Source organism: Pseudopodoces humilis, chromosome 1 (genome assembly GCF_049639895.1).
Source record: "Pseudopodoces humilis isolate 2021_Gansu_Grassland_sample_001 chromosome 1, ASM4963989v1, whole genome shotgun sequence".
NCBI classification, from domain to species: Eukaryota; Metazoa; Chordata; class Aves; order Passeriformes; family Paridae; genus Pseudopodoces; species Pseudopodoces humilis.
The window spans coordinates 122,777,664-122,797,743 of record NC_142200.1 but is presented as its reverse complement, the minus strand read 5'-3'; positions in this window follow the sequence as shown (position 1 = coordinate 122,797,743).

The window sequence follows — 20,080 nt, the reverse complement described above, 5'->3', positions numbered from 1 at the left end:
TTACACCAAGGAGTTTCAAGGTTTTCAGCATATGTGGAACTTAATTGCTCAGTTATGTTTGGTAAGAGAAAGCCTGATCTTGGTTGAATGTAGATTTAACTTTGAAATATTTTTTTTCCATCCCACAGGGAAGCAGTGAATGAGTGAAGAGGAATTCTGTGATGAGAGGGATTGGGAAACGGGGGTTGCACCACAGCTTATGAAGAAGACTTTTTATCTGATCTTCTTAAGCGGGCAAGGCAGTTATGACCAGCAATGCTTCATGTATGAAATTCTTATACTGAAGTAAATGCATTTTAATAAATTAAAAGAACTAGCTCTGTCTCAAGCAAGAACATTTGCTATACTACAAAACTGAAGCCAATGACTCCTTCCCTAGGAGTCATTGTAAAATTGTACAAATTGTAAAATTGTAAAACTCCCTAGGAGTTTTAAGTAAAACTTGAAATCTGTAAGCCAGGATTTTCCTATTTTGTTATACTGTAATATTTGAGAACAGTGGGGAAAACATTTATGTTTTGAACAGCTTATTTTTGTATTTAGTATCAGATGAACATTTTTTAACTAGCCCCTTTCTGTTAATTAAGCCCCCTTCTGTTTCTGGCCTGCCTTGGTCCTTGGATGCTAAACTCTATTACAGGCAAGTAGTTGAGCCACAATGTTCATAATTCAATGAGTCTCCCAGAGCTGCCACCTTGCTGTGATCTCTCCGTAGGCTTCCTTTGTATTCATCAGTCTTATTTCAAATTTATGTCTGTTTATCTGTAACCCAGATTCTCTTAGATTTCCTCATGCTTTGTCTCAAAGATCAGAAACCTTTGGCTTCCAGTGCATATCAGTGACATGATGTCCCAGAATTTACGGTCCTTAAATAATAATGGATGGGATTCTCTTTATTCTCTTTATTCTTGCTAGCTTAGCTGAAAGTTTGCAAAGATAAAGGTTTCCAACCTGTTCTTTTTAACTTTTTTTTTTTTTCAATGAGCAGTGAACACATTTCAGTGAAATTCCAGCTGAAACCACTGACACAACTGCTTTCTTAGCCCCACTGTTGCTTGTGTGCTAATGTCTGTTTTTTAACACTGCTTTTGCTTTGGGGGCAATATCCCAATCAGCATGACCTCTGCACTGAGGTGTACGCATTTGTTCTGTCAAGTTTCTCTCTTTCCTGGCAGTGTTGGTATTTTTCTCCAAGCTGTGCAGGCTCTCGTAGTGTTGACACTCTCTGGGCTGCGTGATGTGCTGCACAGAACCCTCCATCTTCTCCCAAGTTCTTGACATTGCCTTGGCTTGTGTATTCATCACAGAATGTGCAGTTTTAGTCAGCCACACAGACTGCGCAGTTTTCATGGACTCCAGTGCCGAGTCCTTTCTGCAGCAGCTCTCACAGCTGCCATGTCCTAGATGTCCCACCACTTCCTCACTGTGTCCATGCCATGGTACCGTTTTCCTCTCTCTGCCTCACTCTGAACTGGGTGGGGTCTTTGGGCAGTTCTAGTTGCCTTGTCAAGATTAAATCTGGGATTTAGCAGCCTCATTTCTGAGTTGGATTTTCCAGATCATGAATATTATATTTTTATCTGTGTCTCAGCCAAAAAGTTGTAAAACTAACTCTCCAAATGTAGACTGGATATCAAATCCTCTATGTTTTCACCTTCCTATTTTACATTTTTTCTTTTTTTTTTCCCTTTTTCTTTTTTTCTTTTTTCTTTTTTTTTTTTTTTTTTGTCAGGGGAGTGTGGGGATTGTTTTTTCATCTTTGTGTGGAGAATAGTTTACCACTGGCACAAGTTACCCAGAGAAGTAGTGGGATAAGTCTTCTGCCAGGTTTCAAAGAGTTGTTCAACAAACTTATTTGATTTTCAATGCCATTACTCAGTGGTCATGCATGGGGACGGGGTTGGAAAGAGTACTTTTATCCTGCCTGACCTTACACTGTTTGTAACATGAACTTTGAAATAATAGAGCACCCAGTTCCAGCTACTTCATGCTGTGAGGTGGTTCCTAATGCAGAATGTTGAACGTACTTCTGAAAGCTTTTCACTACAATCCTTGTCTTCAAATATTGACATGATTGAAATCCTTCTGTTATACAGTATTTTAATGATGTGTTGCAGACCACTGCATTACCAGCAGGACAAAGAAGGTGAGGACACATCCACAGTGCTGGTTCCAGTTCTGAGTTCCCCAGTAAAGGAGATATGCACACACTGGAACGAGTCCACCAAAAAGGTTCAGAGGTGGAGAAAAGATGGAACATCTGTCCTTCGAGGAGGGGCTGAGAGAGCTAGGGCTGTTGAGCTGCAGAAGAGATGGCTCAGGGCAGTCTCATCAGTGTGTACCAATACCTGATTGTGGGCACCTCCTTGTCCAGAGGAAGGCCACAGAGATGATCAGAAGGCTGGACCATGTCTTCAAGGGACTGATTTGGGGTTTTAGCCTGGAGAAAGCTCTGGGGAGGCCTTATAGCATCTTCCAGTACCTAATGGGGGGGCTACAAAAAAGTTGAACAGGGACTTCTTTCAAGAACATGTAAGAATAGGACAAGGGATAATGGCCTTAAACTGAATGAGAGTAGATTCAGATTAGATATTAGAAAGAAATCCTTTAAATGGGTGGAAAAGGTATGGGACATGTTGTCCAGAGAAGCTGTAGATGCCTCATCCCTGGGAGTGTTTGAGGCCAGGTTGGATGGGGCTTTAAGCAGCCTGATCTAGTGGAAAGTCCCTGCCCACGTCAGGAGGGTTGGAACTAGAAGGTCTTTAAGGTCCCTTCCAAACCAAACCATTTTATGATCCTTTGACTCTAAGTAAAGAAGGAAAAGCCAGACTCTTCTCTGCCATCGAGTGATATGATGAGAGTCAATTGAAATTCAGGAAATTGCATGCAAACATAAATTTTATTTCATAAAATCCTTTTGTAATGTGAGGATGATGGAAGATGGGAACAGGCTATCCAGAAAAGTTGTGGAATCCCCATCCTTGGACATATTCAAAACTCAGCTGGGTATAGCCCTGAGCAACCTGCTGTAGGTGAGACCCTGCTTTGAGCAGGGGACTTGAACACGACAGTCTCCAGAGGTGCCTGCCAAATTCAACATTTCTGTCGTTTGGTAAATCTACATATGTAGCATGTATAAAATAAAGGTTAAATAGTACAAAGGTGAATTTATAACTGAACCCACACATATCCTACTCTCAGCTATGCCTGATCTCTTGCCCAATATAAGCTAAATTAATGGGAAAAAACCTATGGTCACAGGTTAGAATATTGTTGCTGGAACAGTAATGAATGGTTATTAACTTTTACCTATGAGGTGCTCCTGTTTCCCCACTGTGTGGGTCATACACTGTACAGATACAGTTGTAATGTCCCTATCAGGATAGCTAGCTGGCTGTTCAAGACAATTGGAGTGACTTTAGGCAACGTGTACTTAAATTTTCTTTTAAACGTCATGGCCTGGAAGTGGTAAGCACACCCCCGCAGGTGGTGACACTAAACAAGCAGTATCAGTCACAGGGAGCTGATAGAGGATGGGTGTTCCCATTCTCCTGCTGGCACAGTTCCAGCTGATGGCTTGATGATAACGTGGCTCTGTCTTGGTATTCAAATGCAAAATGTTCATTTTAAATTGCTCTTTTTGAATTTTTTTTTCCTGGAGGTGGCATAAGCAATGCTATCCCAAATCTTGTGAAACACTTAGTGGTCAAAGGGCTGATATATGTTCCAGCTGTGCTTGGCACAGACACACAGGAGTTGGGACAGAGCAGCCATCTCTCATTTGCCCTCCCCCTCCACAAGGTCATTCCAGCAGCTGACAGACTGAAATAGAAGCAAGCTTAAGCAGTGTGGTCTTTTTGCATCCAGCTGTTCCCTATATCGAGCTGTATCACTTGGAGATTTCCTGGGAGGCAGGGAATTCCCACATAGTCAAATCAAAGGTAGTCTAATTTCTGTGTGCCAAAAAAATTGTGTGGAAAAAGATGGAGATGTGAGTGTGATCTGAAAGCAGATAACTCAAAAGGAGACCGTAAACGTAAAAATGCACGTACTAGAGCTCCTGTGTCAATTACCTATTAGGACCCATTTCTGCTTTTAACATGTCTGAATGAGAAGAAAAAAATACAGTCTTTTTTTGTGTTGAGAGACCTGTAGCTATCCTGCTGTAGCTAGCTAGGTTATCAGAGCTAAATTATTATAGTCATTACAAACACCAGCAGGTTGGGATTTCAGTTCCTGCCCTCCTATTTCATATCATGCAGCTGCTGGGGCTGCAGAGCAAACAGGCAGCTGGTGGAGAGCTGCCTGCAACCAGCAGCCTCCTACACTCTGCAGGTGCTGCTGGGCAGAAATAACCAGGGACCAGCTGGTAGCACCCACCTCCTTTCTGGAATGAGTGGAGGAGATATAAATCAGCAGCACAGAAAGAATGGAGGAAATGCCTGTCTTTGCTTGGCTATTGTGGAGCTCTGCTGTTTGCTGCTTCGGTGGGCTGGTTAGCAGGGCTGAATCCAAGCTGCCAGTTCAGGACTCAGTGCTCACCCCTCCAGTGGTCCTAAGTTTTAAATGTCAAATATCAAAAAGCTAAAAGGCAAACTGAAGGTAATGGATGTCAGTCATGTAAATTATGTCAGTTATTTGGAGAGAAGCAATTATTCAATTATTCAATACTATATTCATGTGGCTGCAGCCAGAAGACCACAGGCATGGGAGTCAGTAATTATTGCTATCATTTTCATTACAGGTTTATATGGTAGGTGCTACTTTCACCTGGTTCATATGATGGTTAAATAATAAATTGTAAACAGCTTATAAGTTCCACTATCTGTTCTAGCTGCCTGTACTTTCTAACTGAAAATCCTAAAAAGCCAAAAAGTAGTTTCCATTTTGGATGAGTGTCATGTGGACACCTGGGTATTGCAAATGTCACATTGTGTACGTGCAGAGCTGTTCTCTATGGTTAGGAGCTGAGACCTTTGGTATGATATCCTATAAAAGCTTTCTTTTTTTCTTCCTCTTTTAGAAGAAAGGGAATCCATCAGATGATCAGTTCAACTAAGGATGCCTTCGTAGTCTTGAGAGGTGTTCCTTATACTTGTATTTCTTCTTTCTATTGACCAATAAGATTGTCACACCTGTATTTCCTCGCCAACTTCCTGGTTGATGTGTGCAACAGATCAGCATCTAGCTTGCTTGACTTTGTTTCTCATGTAGCTGTTATGTGAAACAAGTCCTACTTTTTTGTCTTAACTGTCCTGGCTCAGCCTGAAAAATAAAATTCTTCTAGCTTGTAAATTAAAATGGAGTCATTATAAAAGCCTAGGAATTACTGTAAGAAGCAGCAAGCTGCATCTTGAACTTTGAGACCATCCTTTTGATGACTGAAACTGCTATGTCAATGAAACTTAAGCATGAATGCACTGTAATAATAAGAATTTTCCACTGTCTCCTTGAGTCAGTCAGATTGGTTTTGAAATAAAATCACCCCATTTTCTTCTGTTAAATACAGAAAATGTAGGAATATAAAACTCCTGATATGAGTAGCTCTACCTTTTAACTATTTCAGTTACAGGCTGTAAGAGTTTCTGGGAGATGCTTTAACACTGTGAGGCACTCCAGCAAAGGTAGTGGGGCCATTTGTTGTTGAATGTGCATTTTTGTAGTAGAGCTTGGGTCTACATTACTCACAGGCTTTTTAGTTCCTTTGGATTTGGGAAATGAGGAAAAAGAGTTTAATTTAACAAATCTTTTCCAGATAACTGACACGTGCCTTGGAAGACTAAAGGTGCTTAAAGGGGCACATGGTGTGATTCTTGGGGGCATCCTGTTCAGTGACAGGAGTTAACTTTGATGACCTTTGTGAGTCCCTTGCAACTCAGCATATTCTTTATTTCTATGGTCAGATTAAGAGAATAAAGATGTTAATTTAAAAGAAGTGTTACATTCACAAAGGTCTGGGGAAAATTAAACTCGTGCTTTGTGTTTACAGGTAATTGAAATTGAAAAGCAATATTGTTCCAGGGGTATTATTCTTACTACATAATCATAAGGTTTTCTTCCTGTCACTAACATTGCTCATGTAAAGAAAAAGGACTCCTTTTTCTCTGATTCTATTAGCAAGGTGAAACTATTAGCAAAGACCCCGCCAGGAAAGTCTCAAGAGTTTTGCCCTCATGAGAGTGCACCATGTTGCCATGTTTCTTTCCTGTTGCCTGTTTGGTGAGCAAACAAACCTTTTGTGAGTTCATTCAGTGATCTGGTTCACACTCAGCAGAGAGCTTCCAAATTCTTTAGCTCAAAAATTCTATATGCATCTGTCCTACCGCTCTTTCTAAAAATTTTAAGTCAAGCTCTATTCTTGGCCACTTATGAAAAGGTCATTTTAAAATTTTTGTACAGGAATGCTAATATTCAAGTCAGCCCTTAAGTGAATCTCAAACTGAACACCCTTTGCTTTTCCTGACTGCATCAGATGGTATGATAAATTCTGCTCGCCTTGCAAACCACTTTATATAGAAACCTTACTAGATAAAATCCTTTGGTTCAAGTGGAAGATACATTGTGCTGGAGCTGAATTCTGCAAAGCTTTCTAACAAATTCCAGAACAGTTCAGTTCTCCAATTTGTTTGGTTTCACTGAAGCCTGCCTTGTTATGAGTCTCACCCAGGATGACTCGCAGAGCTGGCGAGCAGGAATCTCTAATAGCAGTAGCCCTGGGTGTTGGTTCTCTGCTCTGTGGCACCATAGCAATTTGGGAGTGGCTTTGTTTAATTCATAATCAAAATATCCTACTTGCTACCTTTAGTTTGACTAAGGAAGTGGAGGGGGTTGGGAGAGAGACAGAGAGAGCAAGCCTACCTGTGGCATATAACAGCAACGAGGTTTAAATATTATGGCAGATAAATGACAAAGTTTATTCTATCCATGAGGGAAGATACCCTTTTACTTTCTCTTTGTGTGTTCTATGCAAGAGGGTATTGCATTCTGACTGTGTTGGAGACAGCATCCTAATGCAGGAATGCAGCTCTTGGTCAGGAAGTCTGAGATGGATGAAAGTTAATGCTGGGTTTACACTTCTGGTTGAACAGCAGCTTGCAGCTAAGTTGTACCAAAAATATTGCTGCAATTCTGCTAAGGGGAAATTAATTGATATAAAACTAAATGCAAACAAAAGCCCCACCCTGCAGTTTTGGGGGTTTTGTTATATTATTCTATGTTTTTAAGATTATGTTATTTGCCAGTTCAGGCTAACTGAACTTAATTCATGAATTTAGCAAAGATATTAATGAAAGACCCACCAACATCTCTTTGCCCACTTGCTACAGGTGCCAGAGTTGATATTTTGGAAAATAAATGCATATTTGGAGGCTGGAGTAATAACACTTGTTATTTGTTTCCATGAAGTTATCTTGGACCTATTCATAGGTTCTGCACCATGCAACTTCAGAATAACAGTGGAGTCAGATTCAGGCCACTCTTTTTTAGTTCATTCATTTTTAAATATTTTTTCCTCAGGCTTCTGCAGAAGGATGAAAAATATTATTTAGGCAAGCTTTTTAGAAGAGGTGACTGGGGATCCAGAGACTTATTTGTTGTCAACTAAACATTTTAAACAAAAAATGTAACTTTTATAAAAAGGTGCTTGATCAAATACTTGCATTTTTGCTGTGTCAAATTGTCATTTTGCAAAAGAAAAGAAAAAATCTATTTGGATATGAAAAATAAGACTTTTTGCAAAATTTCTCAAAGTAAAAATTTGTTTAGAAAAAGTAATTATTTTGGCTTCACTTCCCAAAATGAGACTGTCACAGAGAATTGCTTGTCTATTTCTAGTTGTGGAGATCCATAGTGTGAATAATTCTCTAAGTGAAAGCATGAGTCAGTTAAAAAGTCTATGTTTAAAAGACTTAACCATTTGAACAGTCTGGTAGGAGATTGGTTAGATGAAATTGGTTAAATCATAATTAGATGGTGCAGTAAGATGTAGCATGACAGATGAAATTTGTAATTTTCCATAGAGTCTCCCACTCCTGGTAGAAAATCAGAGTGGAATTTTGCCTCATAGAGTAAAATGGAGAATTTAAGTGCTCCTTTAAGTGTAGAGGGGCTTTAAAAATTGTTAAAGCAAGAGATTCAAACTTTTGAAATTGATATTCATTCAACCTGCAACTTCGGGACAAAATGCCACTGAAATCTCAGCAATATTGGACTCAACACTTGGATCTACAACCCGGATTTGCATTTTGTGCCTACTGTTACTAAATTTACTTGTGACTTTCTACTAAGTCACCCTGATGTTCTTGTTGATTAGAAACACTTTGTTAAATATGGTATAGGCGTTTAGCACTGCACAGTGACTACAGCTTTTACCGTTCTGAAAGAGTTTGTTTTGGACATGAACCTGGGTCATTCCAGAATTCTTGTGGGGCATCTTAATATGACATCTACACTTTGAATCCTGGTTTTCCTTGGGGCTCTACTATTTATGTCTCCAAAGATGAAACCAAATAACCAAGCTCTAAAGTTACTCATATAGATCAATGCAGTAATGAAACTGTGTTGGCAAAGTGTTACTATTATAATAACAAAAAGAGAAATTATGTAATTGGAGATGTCAGAGCACAGGGTGCTTGTGAGGTTGATGCCAGAATTACCGGAGCAGACTGTTGTATGTACACACAGCAGCGGAGTAATTGGCAGGTCACAACACAGCCACACAAACGTTTGGAAAAGCTTCTCCTTTTGAGTGGTAAATTCTAGCTTATCTGATATAATAATGTGCAAAACTTGGCCTAAGCACTGCTGGGGTTATTTGGGACACAGTGATCACACTGTCATTTTGACAGATGAAATGCACAGGGCTCACCATTATGGGTAATCTGTTAACTGCTTAGCCGAGTGCCTTCATTCCTAAACTACTTTTCTGTCACTGAAGTACTTCCCTTTCTTCTTGAGCTTTGCCATAGTGCTGAGTAGCCCTTCCTTTGTCAGATCTATATGAAGAGTTTCACTTCTGCCAGACATGGTTTTAAGGTTAAGCTGCCTGAGGTACATCTTGTGTGTCAAGTCTTAGTGTTCAGTTGTGTCCTGGTTCCTGTCCAGTTCCTGGGGACTGGCTTGGAACAGAAGCATCAGCTTAGAGTGAGATCTCAGCCCTCTCCCTGAATGACCTGGGGGTATGATGTATGTGTTTGTGATTATAACTCTTGGTATGAAAACAATGTGGCAGAGCAACTTTGTTACTGATTCAAGTTTTTATATTCATCCTTAATTTTTTCCCAATTATAGTGATATCAATATTTCATAATCTTTGAAATACTGTCCCTGTGGCCCAGAATATGGAAATATAACTCAATATAATGCAGTGGTGTAGCAGGTGTGTGTTCAGGCATCCTGAACAGGATGTGCTGGTGGAAGTGTCCTGGAACTACCTTCCTCTTAATTCCTGCATTTAGCTCACTTGCAAAGCTAATTGGATATAGTTTCTTCATGTAAGCAGTAGCTTGGCTTGTACTTCTACTTTGTTTAATGACTAATCTCTTCCAATCTATATATGTTTAATCAGGAGATGACCTAGGTCAGATAATAAGTCTGCTGCAAATGTTCTATTTGCAGCATGTTGTGCTAAGCAATAGCAAATCTGTTGAGTGTTCTTGTAATGCAAATCCCTTTCAAATCACTTTTACTGATGGAGAGAAAACGTGTCAGCTTGTGAGTGGCTGCCTGCCTATTCCTGACTGACTTGATGTTTTCAAGAAGAGTTTCAGGGAATAAATATACCCATGCTATATTTATCAATGATGGTTTCAATTTGTCAAGCTGCTGCTAATTTAAGTTGCAAAGAACTTCCTTTAGTATTAAGCAATTATTTCTAGGTTGATTAGCCTTAAATAATTTGTCCTGAATCTCAGACCTGTCCCAAACCTTGTGTTTTATTCCTGTTGTTAATATTGTTAATCCTTTTATTCCTGTTGTTTACTGTTTCTATAAATGCAAATCTCTATATATCATTAAAATCTGATCCATAGATTTCAAATTTCCCTGTCTGTCAAATCTACATTCTAAAAATATTATCTGTCTGTCTGTCTCTCTATCTATCTCCATACACATGCAAGGCCCAGAAAGGACAAGGACAAAAGGTCTTGCCAGAGCAATGATGCAGAAGGCCTTTTTTCAGTTAATATTCAGGAACAGGAAACAAGCTTCTTTCATGGTGGTCATTTTAAACACTTGATATATATTAACACCACTTCTCACTGTTGCAAAATTGGACTTTTCTGGTGACTTTTTGTGAGGAGAGACATCAAGACTGCCCATCAGAGGGTCTTTCCATTGCGGTCATCAGACAACCCTGCTCCTCTCCGTGTGAATTTCTTCCGAACCAGTAAGCCATGCCTGGGACTGGGGACTGCCAAGTTGGATGAATCTTCCCCTTGACAAAGGACACGCTGTCTCATTACAGTGCCTAGTGTGATGTCAATGATGTTGTTGGTGCTCGCTGAGATCACTGCTTCTCTGGTGAGGGGGAGGGCAGGAGGTCACCCCTGCCAGCCCAGCCTGAGGAATGCCTCCGTGCTGGCTCTAATTGTGCTCCTGTGGCGAGGAGCTCAGAAATGAGAGACTAAACTACTGCACTAAGCTGCTGTGCTGGGAGGACTATTGGGAGGTTTTTCACATGGTAGCCTGTTCAACAAAGCCCCTAAATATACCCACGCTGGGGCATTGCTGTCATTCTGACCCAGGCTATTTGTTTCCTTCTTGCCTGATTATTGAAGATTAATATTCTGCCTTCTTGCCCTCTGTAATATTCTGGTCTTGACAGAGCATAGGAAACAGCTTATCCTATCAAATAAAGTGATAGGGAATGATTCTTGAATGCTTGATCATTCTTGTCATACTGTTTGACAACTCTTTTTGTGTTGTAAATATGCAGTAAGACCTTTGATCCCCGAGCTGGTCACATTAAGTTCATTGCTCTGGCTGAGGCCCTGCTGTGCATTCAGTGAAGGTTTTGTATCTGTGGAAAAGAATTAAGGGACACAGAGTGCTTTGTGCAAGCCAACCTGGGAGGATGGATGTGTTCTGGAAAATAAGCTTAAGCTGTGCCTCTGCAGAGGGAGTGGCATTGCTGTGCAGGCCGGCAGCTGCTGCAGCTGAACACAGCTTTGCCTTGCCCTGTTTGCGTAGCTGGGTGGATGCAGGAGACAAGGAGAAGGCGGGCAGCAGCTTGGACTGGTTTGCCTGCCATGCACAGGGTCCTCGATGAAACACAGGAGTCATCATGTGGTGAAAAGGAAAGAAAGCTGCCCTGTGCTTTCTCTGCCAAAAAGGGAGGGTGTGATGGTCACTGGCAGCTCTTCCTGCCTGGAGGCACTTTTGTGCTGGAGGAGGAAATGAAAAGTCAGGGTGGTGATGCACATGCTTATGGTGTGAACTTCCTGTAGTGTAGGAAAGGATGCTGTTGTCTCCCACAAAACCTCCCAAAATCCCACATCCAAAAGGAACGATTGCAACCACTCCTGACATGACTGACCCATAGCCACTGCTTAGCAGAGTCCACAGTGAATAGCTGCATTGTGAAGGGCTTGGCTCACTTCTGTTCTCCTAGGTGTTTCAGAAAAAGGGATCTCTAAATGAAGATAAATAGAATCAGTGATATAATAAACCAATGACAAAGAAATGTTGAGCAACAATCAAAATTCTGTGCAGGAGCTGGAAGTTTGCTGTCATGGATACATGCCCATTTCTGAGTTATTTAATTGTGCAATTGAGTTTATATTTCAGAAAAGTGCAAAATGCTGTTCTGGTGGGAAAAAAACCCTATAATACCTAAGTTTTACCTAAAAATACGTATTTTAATTATAGTAGTTTTTCTCTGATAGTGAAAATTCCTTTGATTTAGGAATATTACTTAGGTTATGTGCCCTGATGATAAAATAAGTTTCTGATTGCTTGTGAGAGAAATCCACTGGAGAAGTATTTCCTAATTTATACCCCTTGTTGTGGAAGTTAAATCCTTGACTTCCTTGATTAATTTACCAGCTCAATCAATCCAGGTGGCCCTCCTTTGGTCATGCCCACAGTTTCTTTCCTTCTTCATTCCAGGAAGGACCAGGAGGACATAGGTACAAACTGCCTACACAAGGAAGCTGCATGGCCTGGAGATATGAGAGAGAGAGAGCAATATGTAATCCCTGTAAATGGGGAGGCCAGATTCCAGAGCTCCTTCCCTAGGAAATCCATGCTGGGAAATGGAAGTTTAAAGTAGCTCAGACCAACCTCTCTTTGATGCAGTTTTTTGTTGTTGTTTTGGTTTTTTTCCTTCCCTGGAGAAAAGAACCTATAAAGGCACATTTTGCACTGTTGTTCTTTACAGCCTGTATCACTGCGTCTTCTGTTGAGTAGGACAAGACTATATGTTATAATATTTGTCTTAAATACCTGTCAGTGATGACCCTGCTTTCCTCAGGCAGTCACTGACAGCTGACTCATGCTTTTTTCCTAGAGAATAACAGCCTCAAGGCTTTAGTTTTTGGCTTAATCCTGGCTAGAGTTTAGGAAAATATAATTTAAGATATACAGAGGAAATTTTCAGTGAGGAATTCAGTGAAAGCTTATCCTTTCTCTCTCTACTGTCTTCCAAATTCAGTCTTACTCTTGGCATTGCTTTTTTAATGTTTTTCCTCTTAAGTCAAGAGGGGATAAACATTTTACCTTTCAGACAGGGTAACAATGACCAGAAGAATTGAGATGCATGTACACATTTTAAAAACAAATTAATGAAGTGTATCACTGTTATGTTCCCTAGTATGCAACATTTTGCAATAAATTAACTCATGGTTTAGTAGCACGGGTTGCTGAATTATCACCCCACCTATAGTCCCCTTTGCTGTCTTATCCAAATAATTATTTGAAGCATAAAGATGAATTTTAGGTCCATATGGTATAAGTGGTTTTGTCAACACGAAAAGGAAATAACACAGCTAGAGAGAGAGAATACTTTTTTCAAGTTTAATGCGTAGAATGGCTACACTTATATAAGTTGCTTATATAAGTTATCACTTACTTCATCAATTTGCACCTAAAATTAACAAAGAAATCTGTGTTTCATTCAGGATCTTCTCTTGCCTAGCATTGTCACTTCAATTGTGTAAAAGCTGTCCTTTCTCTATTAAACAAGCTAATTTCTATGTAGCTGTTCTACTCTGGTTTCACAAAGTCTAGATTATATAGGAGAAGAGTTTGAAAATTTTCTGTGATGACCACACAGTAAATGCCTTGGTACCTTTGAGGATAATTAGAGATATTTTTTGTTGTGTGAAGAGGTGCATAAAGAAGTGATTAGAACCAACATATGCCAGGAGGAGGCAGCCTTTCTATAGCAAGCTTTTTATAACAAGAGATTATAACCACTCACAATTTAACTGCAGAAACACACTGGCAATATGTTTGATGTTTCATACAGTAAACTTATATCCTTCTTATAGGTAATAAAATCAGTCACTAAAAACACTACCACCCAATACAGGAGAGACAGCACGTTCCAAATATGTATTAGCATTGCACGAAAGCACTTGTGTAGGTAAATCACAGGTCCTCATGTGCTTGTGCACACTTCCCTTCAGGCATCAATAGGGAATTCAGGCAAACCAAACCAAAGCACTTTGTGCTAATGGTTTATCTGATTTTGGAGTAATACTCCTAAAATAAGAGGAAAGAACTTGTTAGGAAACTTCAGGACTCGATAACCAGCTGCACACTGAAGGCCAAGGCTCTGCTCTGAGACAATTGTTGTTCTCCAAATAGAAGTCAGCTTCATATTTAGTAGATACAGTGCCAAGCCTTTATTTCTCCTGCCACCTGCCTTAGGCTGTAGTGTATATTCTGCCCTTGAATCATAAGCTTCTCTCCTTAATTTGTACAAGGCCTACTAGCATTTAGTTACTAGTTAGACTTTAGATAAACTCATAACAGTCAAGGGATTATGATTATTGATGAACCAAGGAGAACATTGGCAGCTGCCACAGCTTTCCCTTCATCAAGACAGAGCCAGTATGGTTGAGTAGGAATAGTGCAATTTACTTCTGCAGCAATCACTCGCTTCAAGTAGCATGTGAAGAGCATAATGGCTAAAAAGGGGAAGTGTGCTCATGTCAGCAATATGTGCTGTCAGGGTGCTGTCTGAGTTCTGTCCTCACTCCATGGAATCAGAGAATTGTTTGGGTTGGGAGGGACCTTAAAGACCATCTATTTCCAAAGCCCCTTCCATGGTCAGGGACACCTTCCAGTAGACCAGGCTGCTCAGGGTCCCATCCAAGATGGCCTTGAACGCTACCATTAGAGTCCCAGTAAGCCCAGCAGCTGCATGCAGACCTCTAATTCCTCCCATTTGTTCCCAAGGCCATGTTTGTCTGTGGACAGGCAGTATAGAGAGGCACCCTGTTGTATTAGTCACCCACAAAGGGGATGGGAGCCACAATCCTGCCACCTGTCCTTCCCCCACCCCTGTATCAGCATGCAAAGCAATCTACAGCTTCATAACTGAAATACCCCTAGAAGTATATTCTTTATTCCCCATTTAGCAAGCATAGCCAATACCTTCACAAATGATGCATAAAAAGTACAAGATTTTAATTTTTCTCTGCACTGTGTTAAATTATTATAATTACTTTCATGGGAGGTTTTGCTTGTTTTTCAACTTTGCTGTTTCAAAATGTGGCTATGAGTTTGACAGCTTTTTGGCAACTTGCCCCTGTAGTCCCTAGGTAGTTTGAATATTTCCATCATTTAGCAGCATACTGCCACAAACATATTGAGCCTCCATGACTAAAATATACATATAGTGTAATGCCAAAGTATTTTCTGGCACTGGCAATGCTTGCTATTGTCAGACTTGGAACCACAGTTTCTTCTTTATATGAATTTCAGCCTTACCTGGAGACATGGTAGCTACTAAAACCGCTCTAGCACTGTAGGATTATGTTCTGTGGAATTATGTTTACCAAAAGTATTTAGGAATTCACTCTTTTTCAAAGACATTGTTACTTCTAGGTTTATGGCTCAGAAGACCATGTTATGAAACTATAGAACAGGAAGGCTTTTCTTTAGCTATCTTGGTGAGTCATCCTCTCAAAGGACATATATCCTTTGATTTGTTTAGGTGCAGGAAGGAAACGTTTTATGGTTTACGTGTCTGTTACAAAATTGTGGATGCTCTCATTTGTCTTAGCACAATGCCTTTTCTCCCTTAATTCCAGGATTTCAAATGACTGCTAGAACAAATTACACAATCAGAAAGAGTCAGTGCTAATTAGTTGGTGATTTTTGCCACTAGCTGGATAAAGGCATCCCCAGTTCTTTGACCTGCTACATGCTTTTTGTATGATCTTAACCTGCTTGTGTTTTTGGTCCTTCTGTATAAATATATGGAAAACTAAACATCCTTAGCTCCTGCAACTCAGTTCAGGATAAATTACCGAAGGAGCTGTCAGTCTCTTTAATGCTGCTTCTATGTGGTACGACACCTTCAGGCAGGTGTCTGTGGATACAGCTTTGCCCAGTGCTTAAGGTGTTTGGTCCTTTGTGCTCCAGAGATGCCCTACAGCTGTACCTGGGGCTGTACAAGCTCAGCTCACCATCTGTGCAGTCTACACATTTGGTCAGGAAAGGCAGCCTGAAGGTATCCCCAGTGGTCATACTTGATGGTGTTAATAAAGTGGCTACCACATAAAGGCTTCAGAAAAGTTCACATTTGCACTGTTGCCTTCTAGAAATAACATATTAAATAATGTTTATTTATTTAAAATTCTCTATTTAATATTAAAATTTAAATGAGATATCCACAAAGCTGTTTCTTGGCTTTTATAAACTACAAACAAACGTTAAAGGTTTATTTCTCTTTAATGGAGTTGTTCTGCATCTCATATCTTTAGTCCAAGAATGCAGGACAACCCATAATACATTTTTACTGGACTATGACTCCCTCTGTATTAATTTGTTTGGTAGGTAAATAAGAAAGGGTGTTTTTCCAAAGAAGGAAAGATTTAATCTCCAGGTCCAAGGTAACTGCTGCTCTGAGTCTTTGAATTCCCTTTTGGGAATTTATTATGGGATTTAGGAATTATTTTTTTTTAATTTTTTTTTATTGTCAAGGTCGAGAGCATATGAATTACTGAGAACTAAGCCATTGAGGTCACGAGGGAATATTTTTTCAATTAGGGCAAGAATGCTCCTCAGTAGGAATGTATATACAAAAGTGTTTGATAACATAATAATTTGATATATCGGTTATGGAGTTGCCTTCCAAGTGAAGCAGTGGAGGTCTGGAAGATGCATGCTCTCCTTCTGTTCTTATGCTCTGATAAAAATGCTGAAGAGCTGTGTAAAATTGCAACCCCAACAACTTATAGGCTTGAAGCAAAAAATCCCTTAGCAGAGCAAGGCTACTTTTGTCTCCATCCTATGCAATATTCCTCTCCATAGGGTGTAGCTTCTCCTCCAGGTAGTCACTGTTGTCTTCCCTGTGTGCGAACATGAGCAATGAGGCTGGTGGTTTTTATACATCCGTGAACTTGTCTCTCTGCAGCTGGCTGAGTGCTAAATAGCAGGGTGGGTTCTTGTGTGCCAGCCTTTTACAAACAATCACCTGGGGACGTGTAGCCAGGGTGTGCTAAGGAATAACGACTGATACCTCAGAAAGGTAACAGAAGACACAGCAGATCGTTTTGAAACAGTTTTATGTTCTTACTAAAACAGTAACACAGTCTAAACACCAACACACTCCGTGTGGAGTGCTGTCTTTTGAGTCTTATAAAATTGAAAATTACTGCGTAGGGTGTCTTTTCTCCTTCTCACATGTCAGACTTAGACCTATACCAAGGGTGACTTAATGAATGTCTGCTGGAGTTGGCACTATAGGGAATTTTCAAACTGCAGTTCTTGATATGGCAGTATGAACTAAAAGATGATTCTGTTTATTTGGATTTTTTTTTTCTAATTACACAAAAATAGGGGAAGCAGGAGTTTTTGCGTGTCTTCTCTGATTCTAAAGGGATCAGCAAATATCTGATACCTCAAAAGAGAAAACAGTCAGCTGAAATAGATGGACTTTTAGTGACTAGGGGGACAGTTACTTTACAATACACAGCAGCAAATGAAGATGGAAGTGATGAATTGTATTAGCGTCTCAAGCAGCAAGGAAAAGGAATTAATAGATAGACTTCAAATTATGTAGATTTTCTGGTGGGAAAGTAAATATTCCTCCCTTTCTATCTGGTGGTTTTGGACTTTTTAATTGCCATGGAGATGATTTATTTCCTTTTGACTTGTACTGTAGATCTCTACATCCATTTGAAAAAAGGAACAAACAAAAGGAAGCAGATCAGTGACTTGGCTGATCCTGTGGAGGACACCTCAGCATTTGGAAATTTCTCTATGTCAGCCTTTGGCAAGAAAGTGTGTAGTACATGAAACAAGCCTAACTATATCAGTCTTATTCTGCAAGATCAAGTTACTTTTGCATTTTAAGTGCTGATGTGTCCCACAGTCTCTCACCTCCATGGTACATAAAGGTATGGTGCCTTTTCTTTTGTTCTGGTCAGGCGCAAATATTTGCACATGGGAAAATGTTTTAGCTCCACAGACCAATAGATCAGCCATCTGCCTGGAAAAGGGAACGCCTTTCTGGGCTGGGACGGATACACAGGGGAGGATCCTGTTCTGTCAGTTCTCAGATTCCTGAGCTTCACCTCACTGACGTTAAATCCACGTTTGTTTGTCTGCTCTTGGTCTGATTACACCAGATAAGTCCAGACAGTAAAGTAGAGACGGATATGTGAACAGGTGGCAGTAATTTTGCTTCCCAGAATATGTTGTGTTCATACCAAAGACAAAACTCAGAGAAATCGTTTTGTATGAAACATGGATTTCCACAGCTGATGCTATGTTATGCCCATGTGAATATTAAGGTCTAAACACAGAGAATAAAGATTATAAATTCTGTTAAAGCACAAAGTCTACACAGACAGGTTTTCTCATCTATTGGTCCTTATACTATGACTGAATTTATTCTGTGTAAAACAACTTCTGCTCTCACATTCACATTTTCAGTCTTTTATTCTCTTCCTTCAGCTCTAACCTGGTTGGTTTAGTTCCAGATAACCAAGGAACAAAAGGAAGTTTCCAACTCTTTCCTTAAGAAAGTGGAAAGTAAAGAATATAAATAAAAATCTGCCAACTAATATTAGGAATAAATTTGTGTGGTGTGTAAGCAGAAAAGCAGGGAATAAAAGAGGGAGCAGATTATCATGCCGTTTGTTTAATGGAAAAAGAGGGGAAAGAGTCATATGTCTGTTATTGAAGAGGTTACAGGCTTACTATCTTGTCTCAGAGTAATGAGACTTTCATCTGAGATCTGAGTTTCTGTTCCATCAGCGGAAATGTTACCTGGCAAAAGAGTCTTCAAAGAGAAGGCAGAAATGTAGTAGCAGCTCTAAAATTAGGGCTGAGTGTTGAACTAAGTTGTGAATAAAGAAATATGTGCATACAGGGTGCCTTTTACCTGAATATCTAGCTCCACCAAAAGGACTCGTTCTGAGTCTCTAAGAATCTCAAAGATTTAGTCCCATTTCTGAAGCCTATGGCTGGGAACAGATTTCAGCGTGGTACTTATGGGGATTTGAGAATGAAAGACAAGATTGAAATCCCCTTTACTTTGCAAAGAGATTTCATCTGACTCAGCATAACTCATGTGCCTGTGACATCTCTAGAAAGTGGCTACTCTCTCCTTGAGTGAGTGGTTTGTTAAAACTGTTACAAACTTCCACAGCAGCAAATACTGTTCAAGGTTACAGATGTAATCATTATCAATAATACCTTTGGAAATTAATCTGGATTTTCTTCAAATGTTACAACAACATTTACTGCAGTGTAAACTTAAAGGCTAGCTTTTGTCTGACAATTAAGTCAGTGATCATGGCATTGTTCTGGAAATTTGGGGTTTTTTTCTGTTTAATTCACATAGTTTGTTTCCTGTCTGCTGGCTCAATATCAAATGCCAAAAATAAGCAGAACAACAGTAGCCTTCCAGGACTAAGGTTGGAATTACTTGTTTCTTCCACAATTTCAATAAGTGGTAATTCTACCATTTATTTCCTTTTACAGCACTGAGCTGAGACAGATTATGAAGTTAAGCTTTCGTGAGATCTCACCTCAAAAATGTGTGAGGATCAATAGCCCAGCTGAAGTGCATCTACACAGAGCAAACAGCATGGGCAACAAACAAAAAGAACTGGAAGCCCCTGTGAAGCAGGAAAACTGGTGTAGGTTTCCATCATGGAAACATGGTGGGATGACTGGCACAGCTGCACTGGATGGCTATGAACTCTTCAGAAGGGACAGGCAAGGAAGGGGAGGCCCTGTATGTTAGGGAGTTTTGATTGCCTAGAGCTTGGTGATGGTGATGACAGGGTTGAGTGTCCATGGGCAAGAGCTGGGGGAAGGTCAGTAAGGCAGGTGTGTGTCCAAAGAAGGGCAATGAGGCTGGAGCATAATGCTTCATGAGGAGTGGCTGGGGGTACTGGGATTGTTTAGCCTGGAGAAAAGGAAGATGAATGGCTGTTATGCCTACCCTGGGTCATCTCTGGCAGCTAGTTTGCATTCCTTTCTCCAGAATATCTCTGGAATGCTCAAAAGAGGGCATGACCCCAGACAGGGAAATCTTGCCAAATCTGGAACAGATAAAGACATAAATGAGTAGAGCTCAGCACAAATCAAAGGAATAGGATTTGCTGTTTAATTTTAATGCTAGCATTTTCCCCATAGGTTAAAAACATCATGCTGATTGTAAAGACAATACATTTCTAATGACTGAAATAATTTTTTTTTCTCTTAGTGTACAGGTCATTTATCTCCACTCCATTGGAATATACGCTTATATTCAAATTTTACATAATTATTAAAATGCGGATGTGTGCAATATAACTCGCTTATGACATTAATACTAGGTATTGTAAATTAGCAAAGCTTTCCTGCAGAGATCTTTCTCTCACCTATTATGTGTTCACAGGCAGCATCACAGCAA